This window comes from Pinus tabuliformis, chromosome 3_1 (genome assembly GCF_031772625.1).
Source record: "Pinus tabuliformis cultivar Carrire ecotype Pingquan chromosome 3_1, CPIR1, whole genome shotgun sequence".
Lineage (NCBI taxonomy): Eukaryota > Viridiplantae > Streptophyta > Pinopsida > Pinales > Pinaceae > Pinus > Pinus tabuliformis.
In genome coordinates, this window is record NC_142301.1 from 15426897 (window position 1) to 15436441 (window position 9545).

Sequence of the window (9545 nt, forward strand, 5' to 3'; positions counted from 1 at the left end):
GAAGAAAATCTTTGTGTTCATATATTATTGATTGATACTTCTATGTGATTGGTGTTCAAGAGGAAAAAAGAGTTAATAATTGGTGTGATGTTGATTCATCCCCCCCATCTCAGTATCACTATGTGTTCCTACAATTGAATCCAGGAGACACGGTCATCTTATTCCCTTTTCCTTCCCATCCAACTTGGAACAATATTCTCTTAACGTGTCCATTAGTGTAATCCCTTGATCCATTGATCTTTGTCCACCAAAAAGTTTTCCATATTGTGCTTCCAAAACTCAAAACTCTACCAATTAACTTTATCGATTTATGCTCGTGATTTCCTTTCACCACAAAAATCAATATTGTTGATCTCCCACTGCAAAAAGGTTTTCCATAGGTCTGAGCCAAAACCCTTAGTCACAAATATGTCTCCTTGAAGCCAAATTGTTGTGATACCAAATGCTTATTTTAACCCTGTGTAGTTAATTATTGAAAATAGATTCTTAATAAAAACCCAAAAGATGTAATGGCACACACACATTTAACACATAGATTTTACTTTGGAAACCCAAATCGGGAAAACCATAAAAAAAAATTCAATATCTTATTTCTTTGTAGTGTTATAATACAACATTTAAATCCCACAACATCCATAAAACCCCAATCCATTCACCTTGGATTAGAATACAATTGTAGTTATTTAACCAAAATTATAAAACTATGAGCTAAACCACCATGCACCACAAAACCTCCAAAGGTGAAAATCCTGTGTCAAAAACCACTAAAAACATATGCGAAAAGACACCCAATCTATTTTTAGGGAGTGGTCCACCTATGACCCCTTAAACAAAGGGGGATGTTGCCTCTTGTGACCCCTTTGCTATACCCGGCACATATGAATTATGTATGTGACGAGTCATGTAATGACTATAAAACATACCCAACACTTTTGTCGTCATACCACTCTTGTGAAAGAGTTTAGGCTAACCTAGCTTTGATACCATATGTTAATTCCTAAAGGGAGAAATATTAAGAGATCGACACAACATAACAAATATTAATCACACGAGACACCATGATTTATCCTAGAAACCATAAATTGGGAAAACCAACACCTGAAAGATCTATTAATCTTGGCCAAAACACCAAGAGAGGCCAAAATTGGCCAATCAAGGCATCATACAATGGAGTTTCCAAGCTATTTAATAGGTTATATTACATCAAATATCATAGGAAAATCCATGGGTTACCAAGACCACAGACTCGTAAACCCATAAATGACCTACAAGAGATAGTTAGCAAAGTCGTACGATTAGGGACTAGCTTGAAATGGGGACTAAGAGGATGGACCATGACTAAACACAAAGGGTCTAGCAGAACAACCTAGATGGAAAAAACACTTTACGTAGGTCATATAAGCATAGTCTAATACAATGCATGGAGTTCAAATGGTCACATTTTTTGTTGATCATTGTATGATACTGAAAAAAGCATCATGGTGGCATATGTAATCATGGTATTTTTAGCTTTGACATCATCAAGATAGGCATAAACCTACTCATATGATGTATCACTCATGGCAAAGAAAATGAAGTAGACTAAACTAAAACTAAGGGGTAACACCTCCAACACCTAGTCATGCAAATTATAAAATTCATCCAACTCCTTGGACCATTTTCCTACCAAAACGTTAAGTCCTAATAGGTAGACATTAGCCTATTTAGTGTTAACATCAATTGGTTACATGTCTTGAACAACATACCATTCAAATTCCTTGGTGTTGTACAACTATTGCGTGATTGGTCTAAACTATGCCAAAGCATGAATGGTCTAAACTAGTGCAACAGAACTTAGACTCACCTGTTGGACTAGAATAACTAATCTTTTTCTTCGTTGGAATATAAAATTTCTTGTAGCTTAACATCCTTTGCCACTAGGCGAATCATCTGCTTGGCTTTTTGTTGTAACTTATTAATGTTCTCTTAGATGGATTATGTAGGTTCCTTTGTCTAACAATTTGCACCTAACTCTGCATGGCTATCAAAATTTATGGTATGTCATGACATAAATGTTCTCTATGAGCTACCTAACTAAGTGTGTGGTAGGATCCAAACTTTGTAATAACTAGGACGAATTTTATTGTTTGGTCAACTTCCCATAATTCCAAATTAACTTTAATTTTTTTCGCTACTTCATCTGATGGAGTGCCTGATGAAGTTGTTTGGTAATAATAGGGAACAAGGTATACAACTCTAAATTGTGGAGAACAACATCTTCTTGCGGGGTCATCCACATCTTAATTAACTTATTTTAGGTTTCTTTGAATTTATTTGCTATGATGACCTTCTCTTATTAAAGGCTATTTACTTCTTCCAAGTTGTCATCAAGTTGCAATTAGAGCTAACTATTTCCCCCATTTAGTTGTGTCAAGCCTATTCTACCTACAACAATCTATACTCGATTTCACTTCCAGAGATGAAGTGTTGGCAAATTAGGTCTACCATTAACACCTAGTTGATATTTGACAAATGGCACACCTAGGAGTGGAATGTTTCTTATGAATTCGAGATGGTTAGACACATTTATATGGTTTTGTTTGAGGAAGGCGTGAAATTGGCCTCCATATTGTCCTACTCAACCACTTCATGGATTAACACTGGGGATGCTAATTCGATCATGTATATCAACAATGATGAACTACACAATGTCAAAAAGATTTTGATACTCTTCCATGAGTATAAACTAATAATTTTTTCTTTGCAAGCCATAAGGTTAATTGCATGGTTTTCCTCATGTCTAAAGTTTTGGTCAAAACTATGATAAAGGTAGCACTAGTCACTTGAGTGGTACTAGTGCTCAAGTGAACTTTTGCATCGACTCGTTAATAATTGCTCCTACTAACTTGGATCTTACTTGGGATTTGCAACTAGTGCTTCTTCTTTATCCATCTGCTAACTAAACACACCAATAAGGTCTTCCTTAGATTTTTGGATGTCCCCTAGTTGTTGTTCTTGGGAAAAATCCTAGTCGTTGATGGAGCCTCAACCATCTACGAGTTGTTATGTATGTTATGGTTTTTGACATTTTGCTAGGTCTAGTAGGCTAGTTTCTATTTTCATTATGATTGTCAGTAACGAGGGATTGTTTCTCATGTTCAAGGTCAGCCATGGATTGTTGCACCAATGGTTGTGTTGGTAATGGTAATGTAGTGAGGGAAGGCATAAGGCGACTCACCATCGATCTAGTCATAGTGAAACTACTTGTGACTATGGAGGGAATCCCTTATGATTTTTTTCTTGGGAAAGTTGTGGTAGGTAAAGCGTTGATATGTGGCTTATCGGCAAGGGGCTTATGCATCAATATTTAGACCAATTGGGTCACTCCCTACACTGCTTAATCTTTAGTCTAGTTGGTTTTGTGAAGTATGATGATATTAGGGATCTAGAATGTTGACTTGGTGGATGCTAGGGCTATAGGGGATGACCCCACCTCAATTATGTGACATGATGAGGCACCCTTTCTTGATCCCTCTCTTATCTTTTGTGCAACAAAGGCCAAGATTTGCATCTAATCATGTTACACGATGGTAACCCTTTCTAGATCCTCTTTGTCATTGTTCTACTTCTCTTCGAGAAGAGGAATAAGTCATCTTTGTTTATGTTGATCGTGTCAGTCCTAAGCCAACTCTACACTTATTGACAATTCTCATTGGCAATTAATATATAAGCATTCGATTTGCCTCTATCTAATCTCATTAAATGATATGTTTATCATAGTTATTGTCCTAGTTGTCTTCAAATTTTAACCACTTGAGGTAGTGGTTATTGCTACAAAAATGTTGATTCATTGTCACCTCAACCATCCTTTTATACCAAGTCATAAGGACCTTGTCATTAAATTCCAAATGGTCCAATTCTTTCCTCTCCCTCTAGGGTACAAATGCCATCATGACTAGACCCTTTTATTAGGGATAAGTTGATGCCCAAATGGCGCTTCCTAGTTGAACATGGTAAGTGTTATCAAGAAATAGTCATAGGTGAAGGAGGGTGTATTCTTGTAGACCTCCAATATGGCCTTAATGATTTCATTACTAAATGTCTAGCACTAGTTCTCTAGCCTTGTGAGAATGCCTATATTACAAAGAGGGTGTATAATTACATGTAATCTTCATTTGTTTCCTAATGACTTGGCAGGAAAAAATTGTGTTTCCAGCTAAACTTGTATTGAATTATTAAGCTAATATCATCATTTCCACTACATCTGCGTCTACCATAATTCATGTACAAATAATATTCACCTAATTTATCGGCCCTCTTATGTTGTTGGAATGACATGGTTGTTAGGTCCCAATACCACTAGTGTAGCCCCTTATTGTTATTAGTGCAACCCCTTATTGTATTGTTGTGCCCATGTAGTCCCCATATTGTTATTATTGTGCTCCATAGAATCCCACTATTGTTATTGTTGTGCCCTTACATTATTATTGTTATGTCGGCTATGATTATATTGTGACCCCTTAGACTCCTATCTATAGAAATGAGGTTTTGTCATTTGTATCATCCAAGAATTGCTCATTTGTGTAATGTAAAGGCAGTTTCCCCTTCAAAGAGGCTTATTTTGAAGTCATTGATCTATCTCTTCTTCTATTTTGTGAGTTGGTTGTATAACATTTGGAATCAGAGCTTTGGATTCTAGGGTTTTGCTGCTTCAAATAGATCATTGTGGCATTTTCGCTATAACTTTTTTTCTACGAATCTTCAGACATTGAAATTAAAACCCAGTTGAGCTGAAATTTTGATACACCTCATGACTGAATTTCAGATCTTGTATCGCTATATTTTCAGAGATATGAACTGAAAAAGTTAGGGTTTTTGCAACCTCCAGAATTTGATTGCAAACAAGTGACCTTGGGAAAATCATCATAAATTTCTCTCTAAGCATCGGATTAAAATTTCGTAAAAAATGATAGAAAGAATACAAACAATAGTTTGTTGGGTATCGTTTTCAGGGCCAAAGGTCAAAATAGTGACACGTGGAACTTCATACAAGTTCGTTCTACTGAACTAGTCTATAATCAAGTCATCGTGGGAGATTGGGCATAACTCTTTCTTGAAGAATACAATCTCGATCAGACTTGTGTATTTGGAAAGAGGACTCAGAGGAATACCACATGACAAAATTTCAGACCTTGTAGATCCGAAATTACAAATATATAACAGATTCAAGATCGAGCTCATAAAAGCAAGAAAAAGAATGACTCGAATCAAGAAAATAGAAACACCTAGTAAGCAAAAATGGAGGGATGATTTGAAGAATGTGATCGAAGCTATGATCAATAAGATCAATGGTATAGAAGCAAAATTGAATGGAAACATGGAAGATTTGAATAATGACATGGAAGGTTTGAAGGAAGGAGGCACAAAGTCACTACATGAAAGGCTTTCTAATGGCGAAAAGGTAGTAGAAGAAACTCATGATAAAAACAAAAGAAATGTTAATTATGATTTCGTAGAACCTAACGTTGGATTGAAGACCCACCATATTCCAAAGACCGATACGAGGAAGTTTGATGGCACGGATCCCGCAACATGGATACTACAAATCGAGCAATATTTTGATCTCTATAATGTGCAAAACACACAAAAGGTACGTATTGCAACTTTATATTTAGAACCTAATGGGTTTGTATGGTATCTATGGCTTTTCTATCGTAAACAAATAGTCAATTGGTCCAATTTTATGGTGGAAATTATAACACATTATGAAGATACAAAGAACAACACATTCCTTAGCCAATTGATAAATCTCAAACAAAAGGGTTCAATGGCAGAGCACATTGAAGACTTTCAAAAATTGAATATAAGGGTAAATGATATTCCAGAGGAGCATATGATTGATGTCTTCATAGGGACTTTAAATGATAACATCCAACATGAGGTTCGCCTTTGGGAACCTTATTCATTGGAGAAGGCATTCAAGGTAGCCATAAAAGTGGAAAGCAAAATTATGGCAACAAGGAAGTCTGCCACTTACAACTATAAAGATGAAAGTGTTGTTGCTCCTAACCTTCCACCACCTACAAGGTTGACGCCATAAAAATTGGAAGAAAAAAGAGAAAAAGGGCTTTGTTACAATTGTGATAGAAAATACACTAAAGGTCATAAGCATGCCGAGAAGAAATTAATTTACATAGATAGGGAAGAGGAGGATGAAAAGGAACAAGAAACTTCAAAAGAAGAGGATATACACCAGGAACCAATCCTAGAGAAAGAAGAAATGAATCTGACCATATCTTGTAATTCATTGACAAGAATTACCACTCCTCAAACTCTCAAGATTGAAGGACATATCAAGAAGAAAAAGTAATAATGTTGATTGATTCGGGTAGTACCTATAATTTTATTCATTGTAAGATAGCCAAGGAATTGAATTGTTTCCTATATGCAACACCAAAGTGTCAAGTAATGGTTGCAAATGGAGGAACCATAAATTGCTCTGGAAAGTGCCATAATATCAAGCTATCCATGGGAGAATGTCTTGAATAGTCCAATGCTTTCCATTCCAATGGGTGGTGCTGATGTTGTACTAGGAGTCCAATGGTTACAATCTTTGGGGGCAATAGCTTTCAATTTTCAAGAACTTTTCTTGAATTTTTTTAGGAAGGAAAGGAAGTTGAATTAAGGGGTATCGGCCTGCAAAGGTTTGGTCTCGTGGCCAGCGGACGATCTGCTAAGTCGTCCGTGCCGCTGTGCAGGTCACAAGTTCGAGTCTCGCCTTAACCGAGAGCCATTCTTGCAGGCTGGGCAGTTCCTTCTAGAGGTTATAGTGGCAGCCGATGGGATTCGACTCCGTGTAACGCGAGTACGATACCACCGCAGTTTCCAATTCCGCTAGTTAACAAAAAAAGAATTAAGGGATATCATAGGGAATCTAGGAAAGATAATCATCTCTAATAGCATGACACAGATTCTAAAGAAAAAACAATGGGGCGTAATTGCACAATTATGTTCACTAGAGGTTCAAACAACGAAATCATCTATTTCTCATGATCTCCAAAAAGTCTTGGACAATAATTCTAAGGTTCAAGCAGTGGAAGATCATGTCGAGCATAAACAACAAGTTCTCCAACTCTTAAAGCATAACCTCACTTTGGCACATAATTGAATGAAACAACAGGTAGATCAACATTGCAGCGAAATAAGTTTTGATGTAGGTGACTAGGTATTTTTACGGCTACAAGCATACAAACAAATGTCCCTCAAGCAAGATAAGAAGGATAATAAATTATCACCAAAATATTATGGTCCTTACAAGGTGTTGCAAGAGATTATTACTATGGCATACAAATTGGAGCTTCCTGCATCTTCCTGAGTGCACCCAGTTCTCCATGTTTCATGCTTAAAGAAGGTTATAAGCGACAATCTCTTAGTTCAAACAATTTTGTCGAAACTTGACGAGGAAGTAAAAATCATATTGGAACCTGAAGCAGTTACGGAAACAAGAACCCGACAGCTACGAAATCGATCAATTTCAGAGTATCTCATCAAGTGGAAGAACTTACCCACTGAAGAGTCCACATGGGAGGACGATAATTTTATATAGAAGCATCCAGAACTACTCAAGCATTGAGGACAACATTTTTGGAAGGAGAGGGGCATGTTAGGTGCCTATACTACTAGTGTAGCCCCTTATTGTTATTAGTGCAACCACCTTATTCTATTGTTGTGCCCATGTAGTCCCCATATTGTTATTATTGTGCCCCATAGAAGCCCACTATTGTTATTGTTGTGCCCTTACATTATTATTGTTATGCCAACTCTGATTATATTGTGACCCCTTAGACTCCTATATATAGAAAGCAGGTTTTGTCATTTGTATCATCCAAGAATTTTTCATTTGTGTAATGTAAAGGAGGTTGCCTGCTCGAAGAGGCTTATTTTGGAGCCGTTGATCTATCTTTTCTTCTATTTTGTGAGCTGGTTGCATAACAATGGCCACCTTTGGTCCATTAATGGACAAATTACTAAAGTTTTGACCCTTCTCTAGCATAAATGGTATGGTTTGTCCAACCATTAATTTTCTTGGTGAATGTTATTGGGCAATAATTTGATGCATTTATGTATAGGAAGGGAGGTTCCAAATGTAGATCGATTAAGAATGTTCAATATCAATGAAATTTGTAGTGGCTACAACTCTAGAAGCATTTCCTCTCTTGTGTCTTCATCTATGAGTTGATTAGCACATCTAATAAGTAGGTTATAAATCTAGAAATTATTCAACATCAATGAAATTGTCCTTCACAATTAGCATATATTTAATCTTTCATTCAAATTCCCCTCTTTTTAAAATTTGGGGATCGATTGGCTCATCTAAGATGACCTGTTTCCTTTCACTTTCACATTTGGCTTGCCCATGTCTTCTACACCATGAACTCACCTCGTGTATACTAGTGGCAACTTACTGATAAATTATGGAAGCATTGTTCTCTACTCTCCATTTTGTTGTACGTGAGTCATCAAGCTCTACATTATCCTTCAACCTATTTCCATTTTTTAATGCTTTATATAATGACTTAAGAAGCAAACAATGTTAATTTACGTGGATTACTCTATGAATCTTGTCAATTTAGTATCAAGTTGAAATAGGGCAACATCCTCCATAAATGTAAAAATGTGACCAAATCTCTCCCAACCCTATCCCTAATTTTTTGTTGTTAAAAAAATCTACTAAAGAGAAATATAAATTTGGAAGCAACAAAACACATATAATAAACACACTATTGTTTATCTTGGGAAGTTCCAATCTAGGAAAAATCAGCTAACATAATATTCTATTAGTGTCCCCTAGCCAAACACGACCAACCTAGCTAAGTGAGCATTCATTTCTCACATCCCTAACACATTACAATGAAGCATTCCTAAGAATTTAAAAGGCTTCATTACATGTAATCCATGGGAACAAAACCATGCACCCAAAACCACCATTGTTACTTTGACTCTTTCACCGAGTCAAGTTCATCCGACAATTCCCCTTAAAAACTTGACTTTGGGTTTCCCTTGACCAAATCCAACCAAATTGGCAAAGTGAGCCAACACCCCTCATCTCTGAGCCCTATCCATTCAAGGTTTATAACTACGGTATCCGATAATTTGACATGCCCCCCTATTACCTAATTCTAAATCTAGACTTTACCAATAATTTCCTAAGGGTATGCATGTCGTATCAGGTCTTACAGTTGTGTGCCCATTTACCTGTAATTAAAAATATATATATAATTCACTATAATGATATTTTTTTTATTGTCTTAGCACTTAAACTACCATTCTCCTTTGGTGCCCCTCTCTAGATCCAACTTTTGTGCTTGTTCTCCCTATGAACCTATACACAACACCTCCATAACCACCTAATTCTAAGCCATTCATTATGGCTCATAAACATGAACCATTACTTCAAATTCATTATCATCAAACACATCCCCAAGGAGTTGAACCATGCTACATCATTTCAACTCCTCTAACTAGCTACTCCCACTATAACCCCCATTTCGATCTAATCAATCATG